General features: G+C 39.8%; 1 pseudogene; it reads left to right on the top strand.

Annotated features, from left to right (window-relative positions):
• The first annotated feature begins 15,465 nt into the window (after nt 1-15,465).
• Nucleotides 15,466-18,014, top strand: LOC132226265 (small ribosomal subunit protein eS25-like; annotated as a pseudogene).
• Nucleotides 18,015-20,937: the final 2,923 nt, after the last annotated feature.

Here is a 20,937-nt window from a genome sequence, read left to right as displayed (position 1 = left end):
CTGCTTCGTGCAGCCCCAGGACAGAAAGGCCAAGTGTCAATAAAAGTTAATATTAATAGCGGTGGCGGCGCTGTGCAGGCACTTCTCCCACACTTCATCTCCGCTCCGGCCCTTTCTCTAAGCCCAGCCCCTTCCTCTGGAGGCGGGACTGCACATTGGGGTGCATTCCTGAAAGAAGGACCCTTGGGCCCCATTCTTTGCAAATCTCCTCCAGGTCTCTGAGCGCGGGGGTGGCAGGGTAGAGAGCGCACACAGTAGCCGCCACTGCAAGCATCCTCCGCCCACTGGCTCCGGCTGGAAAACGCAGAGTTGAGATAAGTGTGCGGGGCGGCGAGGTGACCCGAGGGGGACCTACTGGAAGGGAACGGGCAGAACAAACTAAGGAGAGGGAGGTGGGAGGTTTTGGGGAGAAAAATTTACCTGTAACTGTCAATTGTTCAACAAACACAGAATTAGACAACAAACCAATACTGCATAAAGAATACTTAACAGTGTCAAGGACACATTTTTCTAACCTGCTGTCTTTCCGGGAGCGGAGTCTGGTTGGGCTTAAGTTTTCATTCATGCAAGTTATTTTGTATTAAGAAATTACAATTCCTGACCTAGCCGGTTTGGCTCAGTGGATAGAGAGCGTGCGGACTAAAGGGTCCCAGGTTGGATTCTGGCCAAGGGCACTTGCCCGGGTTGTGGGCTGGATCCCCCACAGTGGAGGACTGCGCAGGAGGCAGCCAATTAATGGTTCTCTCTCATCATTGATGTTTCTATCTCTCTGAAATCAATAATAAAAAGAAATTACAATTCCTTCCAACGAATTTATATATATATATTGACTTCAGAGAGGAAGAAAGAGGAAGAGAGAAATAGAAACATCAATGATGAGAGAGAATCATCCATTGGCTGCTGCCTCCCGCACCCCCCACAGTGGGAATAGAGCCCACAGCCCTGGCATGTGACTGGGAGTTCGTAATTGGCTGCTCAGCCACTGATCCAGCAAGCCAGGCCCTTCAAACAAATTTAAACCATGCAGAGAAGTGAAAATGATTAATAATTTCTTTCATTCTATCAATCCAGCCCCCTGGGTTACCAATGTTAGTGTCCCGGTCCACATCATTGCAAGATTTTTTTCTGCTTACACAAACATATATTACATACCACTTTGTTCTGCCTTTATCTTTCCTTTAAATAAAAGCACCAAATAAATAAAGTCATACTTTACATTGTTATTTGCTTTTATCACTTAATAATATATCATGGGCATTTCCCCAGCCCATTACATATAAATCCAACCGATTCTTTTTAAAGGCCACCATATTTTATAAATTTGGATATACCAGAATTTTATTCAGTCATTTATTCAACAATTTCTTTGAATGTTTCTTATGTTCAGGTGCTGGGAAAACAGTATTAAGATCACAGATATGAATCCCTGTCCTTGTGAAACTTAATTTCTAGTGGAGAGAGATGTATTTCTTTAACTCCTTCCCTAATGATGGGTATTCAAGTTGCCAGAGGTTTGCTATTATAAACGGTACAGATGTAAATATCTTTTTACATATATCTTTTTGTATCTTTGTATTTTTTGAGTTTTTAAAAATATATTTTATTTATTTCAGAGAGGAAGGGAGAGGGAGAGATAGAAACATCAATGCTGAAAGAGAATCATGATTGGCTGCCTCCCAACCTGACCAGGAATCAAACCATGACCTCCTGGTTCACTAAGCCACACCGGTTGGGCTATTTTTCGTTTTTAAAAATTGTTTTTAATTATGGTAAAATATACATAGCATGAATTTAGCATCTTAACTATTTTAAAAATAATTTTAATTGATTCTTTCAGAGAGAGAAGGAGGGAGCGGGATAGAGAGATAGAAACATTAATGAGAGAGGAACATCATTGATCAGCTGCATCAGCTGCCTCCTGCATGAACCCTATTAGGGTTTGAGCCCACAACCCGGACATGCACCTTGACCCGGAATCCAATCAGTGGTCTCTTGGTTCCTTGGATCTCTTGATGCTCAACCACTAAGTCACACTGGCCAGGCTTTTGCTTTTTTGTGGCAGCAGTGGGATCTGAAGTTGACTATTTTTAAGTGTACAATTTAGTATTGTTAAGAACATTCACATTATTGTGCAATGAATCTACAAAAAATTTTTCATCTTGCAAAATTGAAAATCTGTAACCACTAAACAACAGTCCCCATTCCCCCTTACTCCCAAGTACTGGTAGCCACCATTTTACTTTTTGTCTCTATTAGTGTGAAAGATAATACACCATGACCAAGTGGGATTTATTCCAGGGATGCAAGGATGGTACAATATCAGAAGAAATAAAAGAGAACCACAGCGTTATTTACTACTTTATTTTATTTTATTTTTAAATTTTATTTTGGCCTGTAGTTCTCTTTTTTTGTGGCGTCTTGATTGGTTTTGGGATTAGGGTAATGCTGGCTGCATAGAAAGAGCTTGGAAGTGTGCCTTCCTCTTGAATTTTTTGGAATAGTCTGAGGAGGATAGTTTTAGTTCTTTGAATGGTTGGTAGAACTCCCTTGTAAAGCCGTCCGGACCAGGGCTTTAGTTTGCTGGAAGATTTTTGATCGCTATTTCAATTTCTTTGGTAGTTATTGTCCTATTCAGGTTTTTTGATTCTTCTTGGTTGAGTTTTGGGAGCTTGTATTTTTCTAAGAATATGTCCATTTTGTCTAGGTTGTCCTTTTTGTTGGAGTAGAGTTGTTCATAGTATTTTTTCATAATCGTTTGTATTCTGTGGGGTCTGTTGTTATTTCACCTCTTTCATTTCTGATTTTGTTTATTTGGGTCCTCTCTCTCTGCTTCTTGGTGAGCCTGGCTAGAGATTCATCAATCTTGTTTATCCTTTCAAAGAACCAGCTCTCGGTTTTGTTGATCTTTTGTATTTTTTTTTTTTTTTTTTGGTCTCTATTTCGTTTATCTCCACTCTGATCTTTATTATTTCCTTCCTTCTGCTTATCCTGGGCTTTTCTTGTTGCTCTCTTTCTAACTCTTTCGGTTGTAGGGTTAGGTAATTTTTTACCATTGTTTCTTGTTTTTTGCGGTAGGCTTGTAGAGCTATGAACTTCCCTCTCAAGACTGCTTTCACTGTGTCCCATAGATTTTGGATTATTGTGTTTTCATTATTGTTTGTTGCTATGATGCTTTTTATTTCTTCTTTGATTTCTCTGATAACCCAGTCATTGTTTAATAGCATGCTATTTAGCCTTCAGGTGTTTGATTTTTTTAATTGTTTTTATTGTAGTTGATTTCTAGTTTTATGCCATTGTGATCTGAGAAGATGCTTGATATGATTTCTATCTTCTTGAATTTGAAGAGACTTTGCCTGTGACCCAATATATGGTCTATCTTTGAAAATGACCCATGTGCACTTGAGAAGAATGTATATTCTGTGGCTTTGGGGTGAAATGTTCTGAAGATGTCAATTAATTCCATCTGATCTAGTGAGTCATTTAGGATTGATGTTTCTTTGCTGATTTTTTGTTTAGAGGATTTATCCAATGGTGATAGTGGGGTATAAAGCTGTCAATCTCTCCCTTGATATCCTCCAAAAGTTTTTTTTTTAATGTATTTGGGTGCTCCTCTATTGGGTGTATATATGCTTACCAGAGTTATTTCTTCTTGTTGGATTGCTCCCTTTAGTATTATGTAGTAACCTTCCTTATCTCTTTTTATGTCTTTCACTTTGAGATCTAATTTATCAGATATAAGTATTGTTATCCCAGCTCTTTTTTTCATTTCTATTAGCCTGAAAAACCTTTTTCCATCCATTCACCATCAGTCTGTGTGAGTCCTTTTTTCTGAGGTGGTTTCCTATAGACAGCAAATATATGGGTCATGTTTTCTTATCCACTCAGCTACCCTATGTCTTTTGATTGGGGCATTTAATACATTTACATTTAAAGTTATTATTGATAGGTACTTGTTTGTCACCATTTTTATTCTTTACGCCTGTGTTCCTTCTTCGCTTCCTATTTCTTCTTTTTATAGCAGATCCTTTAGGATTTCTTGCATTGCTGGCTTGGTGGTAATAAACTCCCTTAGTCCTTTTTTGTCTGTGAAGCTCCTGATTTCACCCTCAATTTTGATTGATAGCCTTGCTGGGTATAGTATTCTTGGATTCAGACCCTTCCTTTGCATGACTTTGTATATTTCATTCCATTTCCTCCTGGCCTGATGTGTTTCTGTTGAGAAATTAGTCGCTAGTCTGATGGGGGATCCTTTGTAGGTAACTTTCTGTCTCTCTCTGGCTACTTTTAAGATTCTTACTTTGTCGATGGTGTTTGCCAGTTTAATTATAATGTCCCTTGGCATCACTTTTGGGGTTCATCTTGTTTGGGACTCTGTGAGCTTCTTGGATTTGTGTGCATTTTTTCTTCCCTATATCAGGGAAGTTTTCTGTCATATTTCTTCAAACAGGTTTTCTAATCCTTGCTCAGTTTCCTCTCCTTTTGGCACCCCTATTATGTAGATGTTGTTTCATTTCATGGTGTCCCATAGTTCCCTTAGGCTCTCCTCCTGTTTTTTAAGTTTTTTTTTCTAGATGCTGCTCTGCTTGGGTATTTTTTCCTACCTTGTCTTCTAGCTCACTGATGCAGTCCTCTGCTTCTTCTAGTCTACTGTTGATGCTTTCTATTGAGTTCTTTATAGCAGCGATATCATATTTCATTTCTTCTTAGTTCTTCTTCATTTCCTCTTGGTTCTTACACATATTGTTGAATTTGTCTTCCATTCTTTTCAGCGACCTTATGACCATTTCTCTGAATTCTTTATCTGACATATTGCTTGCCTCCATTTCTTTTACTTCCTTTTCTAGTGATGCCTCCTTTTCTTTCATATGCAGGCTGTTTCTTTGTCTCCCCATGATCTCTCTTCTCCAGGTGTCTGGCTATGTAGCTCTCTCTCTCCTTTCCCTAGGCAAAATCTGACCTTTCTGTGAGAAGGTGCAGAGCTTGTCCGAGCCTGCGTATTCACACTGTTTGAGATCCGGTGTTCCTGGGTTTGCAGCTGGTGCCTGGGTGTTGTGGTTTTAGAGTCCCGGGATGTATAGGCCTAGTGTGGCTACTTTAGGTACCTCATGTATGTGTAATCATATAGTATTTGTCTGTTGTGTCTGGATTATTTCTTTTAGCATAATGTCCTCAAATTTTATCCATGTTGAGGCATATGGCAGAATTCCTCCCCCTTTAAGGCTGAATAAATATAGCATTGTATGCATATGACACATTTTGTTTATCTCTCCATCCATTGAAGGACATTTACAACTTTTGGCTATTGTGAATAATACTACTATGAGCATGGGTGTACAAGTATCTCTTCAGGACCCTGTTTTTAATTCTTTTGGATATCCTATATAATAAAGATCTAATATGCAAATGGTCATCACACCCTCATGCAGTCACGCCATAATGGCTCAGACACTTAACACTGGGGAGAGAGGAATGGGGAACAGCCAGGGACAAAGGAGCTTGCAAGAGAGGAATGGGGACCAGCCAGGCACAAATGAGCTCACAAGAGAGGAATGGGGACCAGCCAAGTTGCAGCCCAGGAGAGGGACAAGCTACCTGCCCTGTGGTCCCAGGTGCCAGCGGCTGTAGCCCGGGAGAGGGACAAGCCACCTGCCCCATGGTCCTGGGTGCCAGCACCTGCGGCTGTGGCCGGGCTGGGTGAAGCCGGCCTGGGTCCTGGGTGCCTGCGGCCAGCCAGAGGGAGGGAAGCCTGGGTCCCAGGTGCCTATGACCAGCTGGAGGAGGGTATCCTGGGTCCCGGGTGCAGGGCAAGGCAGAGGCAGTTAGGGGCGATCAGGCCAGCAGGGGAGCTGCTAGGAGTGATTAGGCAGGCAGGCAGAGGTGGTTAGGGGCAATCAGGCAGTCAGGCAGAGGGGTTAGAGGTGATCAGGTAGGCAGGCAGGCGGTCCCAGATTGTGAGAGGCAGTCAGACATCCCCTGAGGGGTCACGGATTGGAGAGGGTGCAGGCTGGGTTGAGGACCCCCCCCCCCCCATGCACGAATTTCATGCACCAGGCCTCTAATATATACATACTCTCCAGAAATAGATTTGTTGGATCATATGATAATTCTGTGCTTAATATTTCACATAACCATCAGACTATTTTTCATAGCAGTTACACCATTATACGTTCCTATAAACAGTGCACAAGGGTTCCAATTTCTCCACATCCTTGCCAACTTACTACTCAAATATTTTTTGACAGTAGCCATCCTAATGGGTTTGAGGCAGTATCTCATTGTGGTTTGAATTTTTATTTCCCTAATTATTAGTGGTGTTATGAACATCTTTTCATGTGCTTATTGGCTGTTTGCATATCTTCTTTGGAATAACGCCTAGTCAAGTCCTTTGCCTGTAATTAATCAGATTGCCTTTTTGTTGTTGTTGAATTGTAGGAGTTCTTTATATATGAACCCCTTATCACCATTTGATTTGCAAATATTTTCTCCCACTTCATAAGTTGCCCTTTCCCTTTGTTGACTTGTGTTCTTTGATACACAGAAGTTTTTAATTTGAATGTAGCAACTGTACCAATTTTTTTCTTTTGTTGCTTGTGTTTTTGGTGTCATATCCAAGAACTCATTCCCAAATCTAACGTTATGAAGCTTTCCTCCTATGTTTTCTTTTAAGAATTTAACATTTTAGCTCTTAGGTTTAAATCTTTTATCCATTTTGAGTTAATTTTTGTATATAGTGTAGGGTAAGGGTCCAACTTTATTGTTTTATATGTGGATATCTTATTTTCCTAATATCTATCTGAGATTTTTTAAAATAAGTAAGTTTGTACCATTAGCACTTAATGATTTGCCAAACATCTTTGGTCTCAGCTCTGTCATCTTATTTAATATAAAACTTGCTTATATACTGCTTCTTTAAAAAATATCTTCCTATATAGCCTGTATTTTCTATAAAATTCTTGGGTCATGCTTTTTCCCTGAGTTCTTCATAAGTACAGCTTTCTTCTAGTATTGGACACTGATGTACTAGTTGCACTAATGTTCACAACTATAAAAATAGCCCACAAATAGATGGTGGTTCACATACAATAAAAATTTATTTCTTCTCACAAAATACTATGAAGCAGATGTTTCTGGCTGACAGCGAAGCACTCTTCCATGTGGTAATTCAGTGACCTAAGCTTCTTTCATAATCCGCCAGTCCTTAGAATCTAGTTTTTGCTGGCATCCGGTTGGCAGAGTGGAGCACAAGCAGGGAGCAAAGCTGCTTCTTTGAAAGGCTAGGCCCCAAAGGGCACACATCACTCCCACTAGCTTATTGTTGTCCAGACCTAGACAATGCCCCACCTATCTACATGGTGTATTAGGAAACGTAGAAATGCTGTGTGTCCAGAAAGAAGAGAACATAAGATTTTCTTGAATATCTGGCAGGCTCTCCCATGGTGGCTGACAAGTCTAAGTCAAGTATTACTATGTTACTCCTTTTAAGACAGTTGATCTTTTTAAAGTAGATGCCCAAATTATTGTTCCTTTATTTTTGAAGTTTAAGTACTTTACCAGGAATGGCTCCGTGATAATTTTTTTTGTAGCATTCCCCCCAGATAATAATATTTTTGTAAATCTGCAGATTTGGTTCTGTTATTCCAGGAAAAAATGGAATAATTGTTTTGAATACTTTTGTTTTGAATAGTTTTGCAACTTTTGTTTTGTTCTCTTCTTCAGGCAAATACACTCAATTTCCTGTAATAAATATACTTGAGAGATTTGTTGTTGTCACAAAGTCACATTTCTGCAGATTCCAAAAGTATTTGTAACTTTAATTTCAGTAAGTCTGTGTTTTTCAGCTTGTAGGTTGCAAACTATGAATGGGTCATGAAACCCATCTAGTGGGTTGTGACCTGCTGAAATAATTCATTTTCTATTGTTACATAAAAATTACCACAACTTAGCAGCTCAAAACAGCACACCTTTGTTATCTCACAGTTTTTATGGGTCAGGAGTCTGAGCACAGCCTGGTGGGGTCCTCTGCATGGGGTCTCACAGGCTGCAGTCCAGGCGTGGGCAAGGCCCTAGTCTCATCTGAGGGCCCAACAGGGGAGTCATTCACTTCTAGGCCCACTCAGGTGGTTGGTGAAGGTGACTTCCTTGTGGCTTCGTAGCCAAAGGTCCTGCTGTGTGCTGCCGGTTGGCTGAAGGCTGCCCTGGGATCCTAAAAGCCCCCAACAATCCCTAACCCATGGGCTTCCTCAATATGGTCCTTTATTTTATCAACCTAATAAGGAGACACTCTCACTCTCAGAAGGAAGGAAGGCCCAGAAATTCTTGGGTGGGACTAAAGGAGGCAGGAGGCAGCTGTGGGTTCAGCTGGTGGTTACATTGATTATGTGGTTCCCTCTGGTGTGTTTGCAGCTCACTTTCTTTCTTTTTTAAAAATTTTATTGATTTCAGAGAGGGAGAGGGAGAGCGAGATAGAAACATCAATGATGAGAGAGAATCATTGATTGTCTGCCTCCTGCACTCCCCCTACTGGGGACTGAGCTTGCAACCTGGGCATGTGCCCTTGACTGGAACTGAACCTGGGACCCTTCAGTCTGCAGGCCGACGCTCTATCACTGAGCCAAACCAGCTAGGGCTCTTCTTTTTAAAATATATATTTTTTTATTGATTTCAGAGAGGAAGGGAGAAGGAGAGATAGAAACATCAGTAATGAGAAAGAATCATTGACTGGCTGCCTCCAGCATGCCCCCTACTGGGGATCGAGCCTGCAACTCACCATGTGCCCTTGACAGGAATCAAACCTGGGACTCTACAGGCCAATGCTCTATCCACTGAGCCAAACCAGCTAGGTCTGCAGCTCCTTATTTTCTTTCTTTTTTTTTTTTTTTAAATGGATATCTCTTTTTTTAAAAAAATATATTTTATTGAGTTTTTACAGAGAGGAAAGGAGAGAGATAGAGAGTTAGAAACATCGATGAGAGAGAAACATCGACCAGCTGCCTCCTGCACACTCCCCACTAGGGATGTGCCCGCAACCAAGGTACATGCCCTTGACCGGAATCGAACCTGGGACCTTTCAGTCCGCAGGCCGACGCTCTATCCACTGAGCCAAACCGGTTTCAGCAGCTCCTTATTTTCATAACCAACTCTGGAGACTGCCATGCAAGGCTGCTGCCCAGCCAGCATAGGGCCCCTTCCATATCTTTGTACTTCTATTTTTTTTATAATTTTTTAAAATACCCAAGGATATTTTTCCGTTGATTTTAGAGAGAGTGGAAGAGAGAGGGAAAGACAGAGAGGAACATTGATGTGAGAGAAACACAATGATTGGTTGCCTGCTGCACATGCCCGGGGGAGGAGACTGCAACTGAGGTACGTGCCCTTGATCGGAATCAAATCCAGGACCCTGCATTCTGCAGGCTGATGCTCTATCCACTGAGCAAAATTGGCTAAGACTTTGTACTTTTAAAATATAGATTACTTAAGTTGGAAATGCTATGTCAAAGAAAGGAAATGTTTATTTTTTACTTTAATAAATATAGTTATTACTTTCCAAAACAGTTTAATAATTCACAATACCAACAACAGGTGCCTACGAGTGAGTTCCCCTTTCTTCAAAGCCTCTTTGCAGTGTAAGTTAGTTTTTAATCTGATGGACAGAAAATGGTAACTAATTTAATTTTACATTCCATAACTATTCAGCAGGTTGAGTGCATTTTCATGTTTATTGGACATTTGCATTTTCTGTGATTTGCTTGAACCTATTATTTTTAGATTTTCATTTAATCTTTGTAACAACCAACATCTATCTCTAGGAGATAGAGTCTAATCCAGGCCTTTCTGACATCAAATACCATGCTATTTCCACTACTATTGAGTCTGATTTCTGAATGTGCAGACCTTCTAAGTATAAAGGCAAAGTAACAAATTATAAAGAAAACAATAGATAGCTATCAAAACCATCATTTTCAAAATTTATAGCAAAAAAAAATTTGCCTCTAAAATGACAGAGGATGTTATCCTCAACACATAAATAATTCAATGCAAAATGATAAGAAATATCATGAAATAATACAAAACTTTAAAAAATCCAATACTCAATGCTAGAGAGGGTATGATGAAACAAGCACTTCCCCGATTGATGAGAAAACTGTCAATTCATATATTTTTATGGCAATTTGGCAATATATTTTATAAGTCTTAAAATCTAATTGAGTTCAGTAATTCCACATCTAGAACTAATCTAAGGAAATAATCAGAAGTAGGGAGTTAGAAATAAGTGTCTAACATTAAGATTTTGGAAAACTAATCTATGGTATACATTCATTAGAATCTATATACATTAAAGCCTAAGCAACCGAACGACTCAACAACCCAACGACTGGTCGACCAGTTGCTATGACGCACACTGACCACCAGGGGTCAGACACTCAATGCAGGAGCTGCCTCCTGGTAGTCAGTGCGTTCCCAGAGCCAACCTCCCATGGCCAGCCAACCTCCCACAGTCGGCTGGCCAACCTCTTGTGGTCCTTTCCCCTATCCCCTTCCCTCCCGCCCCCTTCTCCCCCCGCCAGCTGGCTCTGATTGTCCGGATTGGGCAAGATGACCCCAATCGGCCCTGATTGCTGGCCAGGCTGAGGGACCCCATCCATGCATGAATTCATGCACCGGGCCTCTAGTCTATATATATATAAGGCTAATTTGACTCATGCATGCATGATACATATAAAGCTCTCGCTGGCGCCAATCTCACACATGTGTTTTCAATCTGTCATTGTCTATTGTGAATTTGGTTGACACTTCTATTATAGAGAAAGGGTGAATAGTGATATTAAAATATTTCTTCTAATTAGTTTCCTTTCAATGTGCACGAATCTGTGCACTGGGACACTAGTATTATATAATCTTTAAAGCTGCTGCTTTCAGAGTATTTGACGATCTGAGGGAATACTTATTCCTTTTGGTTCATACATCTAAAAAGGTAGAATACAAAAGAATCTATACAGTATGATCTTCTGTAACTATATAGTTGTGATAGGCTGAAAAATGGCCCTCTAAAAGATATTTATGTCTTAATCCTTGAAACCTGTGAATGTTACCTTCTATGGCAAAAAAACAAAAGAAGGCAAACCAACAGCAACACCAAAAAACCCCATCCCTAAAAGTCTTTGCAGATATTATTTAATTGAGAATTTTGAGATGGAGAGGTTATTCTGGATTATTCATGGATTATTCTGGATTATTCATAACCCTAAATGCCATCACAAGTGTCCTTATAAGAGAGAGGCAGAGGTAGATTTCACACACACTCATGATATGAAGGGGCAGTGACCGATTTGATGTTGGCCAATAAATGTCAGCAGCCACCAAAAGCTGGAAGAAGCAAGTAACAGATATTTCCCTATAGTCTCTAGACCAGGGGTGGGCAAACTTTTTGACTCGAGGGCCACAGTGGGTTCTTAAACTGGACCGGAGGGCCGGAACAAAAGCATGGATGGAGTGTTTGTGTGAACTAATATAAATTCAAAGTAAACATCATTACATAAAAGGGTACGGTCTTTTTTTTTTTTTAGTTTTATTCATTTCAAACGGGCCGGATCCGGCCCGCGGGCCATAGTTTGCCCACGGCTGCTCTAGAGTGTAGCTCTGCCCATACTTTGATTATAGTCAAGTGATCCTAATTTTGGACTCTGGCCTCCAGACTGTGAGAGAATAAATTTTCATTATTTTAAGTAATAGAATTTGTGATAATTTGTTACAGTGGCCACAGGAAACTAATATAGCTGTGTTTTTATTACTTATTAAAAAATGACCCCAAACTTAGTGTCATACAGCAAGCACTTCATTATGTTTATGGATTCTGTGGGTCAGGAATCTGGACAAGGTACAGCAAGAATGACTTGTCTCCACTCTACAATGTCTGCATCCTCAATTAGGAAGAGGGCTAATCCCCAACCTGGGCCCACTTGAGTGTCTGGTATAGAAATCATCTATTCTAGAGGTCTCTTTACTCATTTCTTTGGTGCCTAAGTAAAATGAGTCAAAGTTGGGCTCATTTTGGATTGTTAATCACCGTTTCTTTTCATGTGGCTTGGGCTTCTTCACTGTATGGTAGCCTTGAAAAAAGAACAAAAAAGTATTTGCTCCTAAAATGACAGAGGGTTGTTATCCTTAACACAAAGAATTCAAGCTTTTACAGTTAATTCCATGCCCACGGATGATTTACATTCCTCCACATCCAAGTTCTCTCCTCCTGAAGCTTCATCTCCTTAAGGCATTGAGCGTAGGTGCAGGCTCAGGGTCCAGGATCGCACAATGTAGATCAAGTCCAGGTGCATGTTGGGCTCCTTGAGTTAAGTTCCTTGGGTTTGGTTCCACGTAATCTGAAAACTCATGAATTAGAGACAAAGTTTTGGCCATTCCTTCCTCAAATAAACCCAACATACAGTGTTGGGACAAGTGTAGGATAACTGCTATAGACACTCCTATCCGAAAGTGGAGAAAACAGAAACACAGCAGTCATTGGTTTACATTAATTCTGAAATCCATCTCAGCATATATGACCCATTTATTGATTACGACTTTGTTCTGCTCCCAGGGAGACACTATCTGGGACTTTCCCCTCGACCGTGTAGGTCTTTGTTCCAATTCTCTGAGTCACATTCCATTTCCCATAAAAGATAACCAATGTTGGCAATATTTAAAGCTGAATTTCTGCCCAGACGTTTGGGGAGCCCAAGGCCTCATTTCATTTTGTACTGTTTCTGTTCCTTTTAATTCAAGCTGATACAATTCCTTTTATGTTTCAATGTGTAGAAATCCATTCCATTAGCTAAAACTACCCACGAATCAGACATAAGCCTTCTCCTTAAGCTCCCATGAAGCTTCTGTGCAACAACACCTTTAAGATTTTTAGAAACCCTATTGTTTAATAGAGGTTGTATTGCCCTAAAATCTGTAGAAGGCTGAAAGGTGCAAAATATGCCATCTTAAAATATGCCACTTTGGCATAGGAATTATGTTGAACTGCAGGCAATTGAAAGTCAGCAGATCCAGGGATAGTTCTTTGCCCTCCGCTTTCCTGCCTAAAAGGGCACACATTTCCTTTTGCAAAGGCACCTCCCCTCTCCTGTAGCAGGAAGAGGCAAGCAATTCTTATATCACCAAAGATGGAGAGTCAACAGTAAGATGCGTCTGCATAAACAAACCTACTATAATAACCTTAATCTCCAACATATATTTTCTAGTCACTTCCCCACAATTTATTATCTCTTGAAGCCCAAACCCTCTTTCCTTTGTTAAAATGGTGGGTAAGACCCTGAGTCTAGTCACTTTGAGTTTCACTTATTTTTTGTGAACCCCCATGCAGGTAAAATATTAATAAACTTTTTTCTCATGTTAATCTATCTTTTGTTAGTTAGGGAGGGTAGAAGAAACAATTTTCTTCCCTTAAAAAGACTTTATCTGGTTGAAAGATTCTTTCTATACTTTTCTTAGGTCCTAACAAAGGGCTTAAAGCAGCCGTGGGCCGGATCCGGCCCGTTTGAAATGAATAAAACTAAAAAAAAAGACTGTACCCTTTTATGTAATGATGTTTACTTTGAATTTCTATTAGTTCACACAAACACTCCATCCATGCTTTTGTTCCGGCCCTCCGGTCCAGTTTAAGAACCCATTGTGGCCCTCGAGTCAAAAAGTTTGCCCACCTCTGGCTTAAAGTCATACTGTTGGGCTCATTTTTATTCTGAAAACATATTTTCTTGAACAGTGCCCTGGATTTGATCTTTGCTCAGAGGTCTTCTCTTATTTTGAAAATCCTTTACTTAATCGGTTGCTCCTGGTACACACCCCAACCCCGGGGACCGGGCTTGCAACATGGGCATGTGCCTTGACAGGGAATCAAACCAGAAATCTTTAGGTGCACGGGATGACGCTCAACCAACTAAGCCACACCGGCCATGGTTACATTTCCTCTTAATTATACTTAAAAACCAAAGGGTGCATTCTTTAGTTCATCTTTATCCTTTCACATTTTATATAGTCAGGTAGAATAAGTTGGTGGCACCTTAATACCCTGTCCAGATTACTGAATTTATTAAGTAGATTTTCTATTTTCCTCATGACCTCAGATGACAGTGTTGCCAAAAGCTCTGCCAATACATAACAAATATCTTCTTTCCTCAGCTTCTGATAACATTTTTCTCACTTTTTTTTTTTTTTTTTACCATCAGCTTTCCCAATGCCTGTCTGGCTTGTCATCCAGTCCCCAAACAAATACCACATGTTTTAGCCATTTTTAAGGCAGCAACTTCTTTCCAAGTACCAAATTCTGTTCCTACCATTTATTACTGGGTGGCAAATTACCTCAAAGCTCAAGTAACTGTTTTAAAGTGTTAATGGATTCTGTGAGCCAGCAATTCAAACAGGGAATAGTAACTTCCTTTTTTTAAAATATATTTTTATTGCCGAACCAGTTTGGCTCAGTGGATAGAACGTTGGCCTGAGGACTCAAGGGTCCCGGGTTTGATTCTGGTCAAGGGCATGTACCTTGGTTGCGGGCACATCCCCACTGAGGGGCCTGCAGGAGGCAGCTGATCGATCTCTCTCATCGATGTTTCTAGCTCTCTATCCCTCACCCTTCTTCTCTGTGAAAAATCAATAAAATATATTAATAAAATAAAATAATATATTTTTATTATTGATTTCAGAGAGGAACGGGGGGAGATAGAAATATCAATGATGAGAGAGAATCACTGATTGGCTGCCTCCTGCATGACCCCCACTGGGATTGAGCCTGCAGCCTGGGCATGTGCCCTGACCAGAATCGAACCATGACCTCCTGATTCATAGATCCACACTCAGTCACTGAGCCACACTGGCCAGGCGGTAACTTTCATTTGTCCACAATGTCTGAAGCCTCAGCTAAGAATTCCTGAATGGCTGGGGGCTGGAATCATGTGGAGGCATCTTTATTCATGAATCTGGCACCTTTTCTGAGATGACTCAAAGTCTAGGCTCATCTGGAGCTCTCAATGGGAGTCTCTACACTTGGTCTCTACATGTAGCTTCCTCACAGCTTAAAGGCCACAGGGTAGTCAGACTTCTTACAAGGTGGCTCAAGGTCCCAAGAGCATGGCCTTTAATCACACTGAGTCACTTCTACCATATTAAATTGGGCCAAGCAGCCATGCACTCATCCAGATTCAAGGAGGGAAGACATAGACTCCATTTTTTTTATGGGAGGACTGTCAAAAATGTGTGGTCATGCTTTAAAATAGCCATAGGTACACACATGTATTTATATGTGTGTGTGCATAGAACACAGACTGAAAGAAAACATACCAAAATACAAATGGTTAAGAAATAATCACTGCAGTGTTATTTGGGGCATTAATTTAATTTATTTTTTTTGTTAATCCTCACCAGAGGCTATTTTTCTATTGATTTTTTTTTTTTTTTTTTTTTTAGAGAGAGTGAAAGGGAGGAGGAGAGACAGAGAGAGAAACATTGATGTGAAAAAGGCGCATTGATTGGTTGTCTCCCACATGCGCATCCTGATTGAACCTGCAACAGAGGTAGGTACCCTTGACAAATCAAGCCCAGGACCCCCAGTGGTCGGCAAACTCATTAGTCAACAGAGCCAAATATCAACAGTACAATGATTGAAATTTCTTTTGAGAGCCAAATTTTTTAAACTTAAACTATATAGGTAGGTACATTGTTATTAACTTAATTAGGGTGCTCCTAAGACTTAGGAAGAGCCACACTCAAGGGACCAAAAAGCCGCATGTGGCTTGTGAGCCACAGTTTGCCGACCACGGCTTTAGTCCATAGGCCAACTGTCTATCCACTGAGCCAAACCAGCTAGGGCATTTTTTTTTCCTTTTTCTTACTCTTCTACATTTCTCAAATTTTCTATAATTACACTTATTTGCAATAAACAATTATTTTATGTTTTACTTTTTATTATGACAAATTTTAAGGACATAGAAAGACAAATGGTCTAACAAAGTCCTTGCACTCATCACCCAGACATAATACTGATAAACTCACTGCCTGTCTTGCTTCATTTACATTTTCCCAATATTCTAAATAAAATGCCAAATATCATATCCATTTATTTCTAAATATTTTAGAGTGTATCATTAAAAGATATGGGCACTTTTACCATTATCATACCTTAAAAACAGAACCTCTGTGCAGCCAAGGAAACCATAAACAAAATGAAAAGACAATCTACTGAATAGGAAAAAAATATTTGGAAATCATATATCTGATAAAAAGTTAATATACAAAATATATAAAGAACTCAAACAACTCAATAGTAAAAAAATCAAACAATCTAATTTAAAAATGGGCAAAAGACCTGAATAGACATTTCTCCAAAGAGGACATATAGATGGCCAATAGACATATGAAAAGGTACTCAATATCACAAATCAATATCACAAATCATCAGGCAAATGCAAATTAAATATATATATATTTTTTATTGATTTCAGAGAGGAAGGAGTGGGAGAGACAGAAACATCAATGATGAGAGAGAAATATTGGTCAGCTGCCTCCGGCATGCCCGCCACTGGGGATGGAGGCTGCAACCCGAGCATGTACCCTTGACTGGAATCGAACCTGACGCTCTATCCACTGAGTCAAACCAGCTAGGGCCAAATGCAAATTAAAACCACTATGAGACATCACCTCACACCTGTCAGAATGGCTATTATAAAAAAGACAAGAAATAGCCCTTTTGCCTAAGATCTTACCGAGGTAGTAGTGGTAGGAGCTGCTCTCCGAGTTCCCTATGCCACCCAAGGACGACAATAAGCAGAAAGATACTGGAAAGTTGGCCAAGAAAGACAAAGATCCAGTGAACAAATCTGGGGGCAAGGCCAAAAAGAAGAAGTGGTCCAAAGACAAAGTTCGGGACAAGCCCAATAACCTGGTCTCGTTTGACAAAGCAACATACGACAAGCTCTGTAAGGAAGGTCCCAGCTACAAGCTTATAGCCCCAGCTATTGTCTCTAAAAGATGGAAGATTTGTGGCTCCTTGGCCAGGGCAAGTTTCCAAGCATAGAGCTCAAGTAATTTACGCCAGAAATACCGAAGGTGGGGATGCCCCAACTGTTGGTGATGATGTATGAACAACAGGTCTCACCAGCTGTGCATTTTGAAAAATAAAATGTTATTTTAAAAAAGATAAAAAGTAAAAAATGTTGATTGTACAACTAAACATTGCTGTTTGCACACAAAAGTGTTGGTGAGGTTAGAGAACCCTTGTGCATTGTTGGTGGGAATGTAGCTCAGTGCAGCCATTATGGAAAACAGTATGGAGGTCCTACAAAATAAAAATAGAATTACCATATTACTCAGCAATCCCATTTCTGGGTATGTATCCAAAGAAAACAAAAAAACTAATTTGAAAAGATACACCCACCCTCATGCTCATTGTAGCATTATTTACAACTAGAGGCCCAGTGCATGAAATTCATGCACTGGTAGGGACCCTAGCGGCTGTAGGCCGCCAGCAGGGTACTCCATCCCTTCCCCCGACTGGCCCTGGCCCTGCCCCCTGGTCAAACTCCCAGAAGAACTCTGGTCGAGGAGACAATTTGCATACTATGCTTTTATTATGTAGGATAGCCAAGATATGGAAGCAATCTAAATGTCCATGAATGGATGAATGGATAAAGAAGATGTGATATATATGGAATATATATAATGAAATATTATTCAGCCATAAAAAGAAGCAAATCTTGGCATTTGTGACAACATGAATGGATGTTTGCCTGAGCTGGGGGTGGATGTGGCCAAAATGGGAGAAGGGGATAAAAAGGTACAAATTTCCAATTATAAAATGAGTAAGATTTGGGATTATAATATACAGCATGGTGACTATAACTTATAATACTACATTGCATTTTTGAGTAGCCAAGATAGTAGATCTTAAAGTTCTCATTACCTACAAGAAACAAATTTTTGTAACTATGTATGTGATGAATTTTAACTGGACTTACGGTGTTGATAATTTTGCATTGTATATAAATACTGAATCCATTATGTTGTACACCTGTAACTAATATAATGTATGTCAATCATACTGCAATAAAAATAGCAATTATTCCTTAATATCATTAAATATCTAGTTTGTGTTCAAAGTTACAATTGTCTCATAAATCTTTTAAATGTTTTTATTTTATAGTTTTGTTTGTTTATACTAAAATACAAAGAAGTTTATAAATTATGATTGGTTGATATGTTTCTAACGGTTTTATTAATCTATAGTAGATATTGCCCTTCAATCTCTTTGTTTACTTTTAATCTTACAATTTATTTGTTGAAGAAAACAGGTTTTTTTGTCCCATGGAGTAGTCTACATTCTGGTTTGTTAGTTATATTATCAATATGTATATATTTCCTCTTTCTGAGATAAGTGATAGTGTGCTATACAAATACAAAGTTGTTTTGAAAACACTTTTGTAACAGCCAGAATTGCAGGTCTCCTAAGTTTAGTCAGAAGCTATATTAAAGAGGATCAGAAAGAAAAAGTGGTAGACAAAATAAAAAGCATAAAGAAATCCATGGATAATGGCATAAGGGAGAGAAAAGAAAGAAGGAAGCAAATATGTTGAAAAAATTATAAATTAATAATGAAAACAGTGAGAAGCATAAACAATAAGATGGAAGAAGGAGATGTTAGTTATATTAAATTCATTTATTTGTATATTCTTTTAATGAGTCATTTCCTATTTACTGAGCACCTGCTAAGCACAAGACACTATGTTGTGTATTATAACATTGATAAAACAACTAGGGAAAAGTCAGAATGAAAAAAGGAAATATTTGGAAAAGAAGTATAACAATTCTTTATATAGTTCCCTGGACATTTGTTTGGCTTAGCACGTCCCAGAATTGGAGGCCAGGAAAGAGGGGAGGAGGGGGATGCAGTAGGCTTTCATGAACGGTGGGCCTTTGTCAGAGCTGATATGAGCTGTGACGTCCATGCCTGACAAACCCTCTGGGGCAGAGTCTTTAGTTTCAGGCTTGAAAACTGGCATTTATAGGAAACAAATTTAGGGAATTTTGATAAACTTCTATTGATTTTTTTAAAAAAATATATTGATATTTTTCTTCCAAATGTCAGTCATTGAGAAAACTACAAACCATCAGAAACAGACATTATTAGAAGTGAAAGCCCCACCATCAATCACTACTAAGTATCTTCTAAAATTTTATTCATATTATTCTTTTTTTCCTACTTGAAAACATTTATAAAGCTCTGAACAACTCTGACAAAAAATACTATTTTTCCTTTGGAACTTAGCTAATGATAGATAACTTTTTTTTTTTTCATTTCTCTTTCACTTTATTAAAACAAGCTCAATCACAGACAAATGGAATCTTTAATCAGGAGTGAAATTTCCCCAGCCAAATCTTCTGCTGTCTTTGTTAACTAAATATGCAGAATGTCCTTTAAGGACAAGAAAGACATACGTGGACATGATGAGACTGTGCTACACCAGAACCCTCTCCCCAGTATGTTCTGCAGTCCCCACAGTGGGTAAGAATCCGAGTTCCACAAAGCCCTGAAATGTATTTCAATCCCAAACTCCTCAATTCTATGGTTTTTTAAAAAGATCTCTTTCAAGGGCATGCACTGGAAAGGAAGAGACTGTGTCCTCCTCCCAGTCTGTGAAAATTAACTATTTTAATCTGCCAAATCTCCCCAACTCCATGGAAATAAGTCCCAAATTGAGTGAGGCAACACTAGCTCTTACTACTATCATCTTGGATTTATCTCATATGGTCATAGATGATTCCTTTACTCATTAGTTAAACAGACAGTGAGAGCCTGCTATATACCAGGCACCATGGTAATATGTTGGTGTGTAAAACAGGTATGATACTCTTCTGAGGCTCCAGGGAATGGGTTAGAGGCCCACAAAGCTTTTTCCCTCCTGATGATTCCTCTTCTCACTTTTGCAGATGCCAACTTGTTTTCAATCTCTTCAGAGCCATTGCTACGCAGTTTTTCCTTCTTCTGGTTGGCTCCTAGAGCTTGGTTCTTTCTTCTAACCTCACCAGAACAACAGCTTGAGCTTCATAGGATGCCTCTTTGTTCTTTACTCCGTTCAGGAGTGAAAATTCACTGGTTTCTCGATGACCACCAAGACCAAGGACCAGCTTTTCTCCACTCATCACTCTGAGATACCCTTCCTCTTTCGAAGTGCCAGAGACAACGCCAGTCTGTAAAGGGTGGGAGAGCAGATACAGCCTCCAAATGTGCCAGGGGCCCTGCTGGTTTTGCTTAGTGGACAGAGCATTGGCCTGCAGGCTGAAGGGTTCCCCCCTCCCCCCCCCTCCTCCCCCCCCCCGCCCGGGTTCAATTCTCGATAACTTTTTTTTTGAAAGAAGTAATTTGCCTAAGGTCACACAACTAGTAAAAGGTGGACGACGATTCAAACTACAGTCTAACCTTTAGAGCACATACTGTAAGGGCTTTCGAGGGCAGTGCTATAATCTGAATCACATATGTAATTTAAAATTTTTAGTAATTGATGCTAATATATTTCATTTCACCCAACATATCTAAATTATTATTTAAATGTGTAAACAGAAAAAAGTTTTTTTAAGAGGAACCAAGATGGCGGCATAGGTTAACGCCGGAGTTTGCTGCTTTGAACAACTACTTCAAAAGTGAAACTAAAAGACGGAACGGACATCACGCAGAACCACAGGAACGCTGGCTGAGTGGAAGTCCTACAACTAGGAGGAAAGAGAAACGCACACGGACATTCAGAGGAGGCGCAGTGCTGAAGTCAAATTCTGAGGTGCGGAGTGCGTGGAGCGGGCTGGCAGCGGAGGGCGCGGTTGGCGTTTTCAATCGGGAGGGAGTCGCAGACTCTGAGCTCCAGATCCGGGCGAGTCTTTAGGGACCCAGACTCAAAC

The sequence above is a fragment of the Myotis daubentonii genome, chromosome 2, assembly GCF_963259705.1.
Source record: "Myotis daubentonii chromosome 2, mMyoDau2.1, whole genome shotgun sequence".
NCBI lineage: Eukaryota > Metazoa > Chordata > Mammalia > Chiroptera > Vespertilionidae > Myotis > Myotis daubentonii.
Note: the sequence above shows the minus strand (reverse complement) of the source record. Positions and strands in the feature narration are given on the sequence as shown.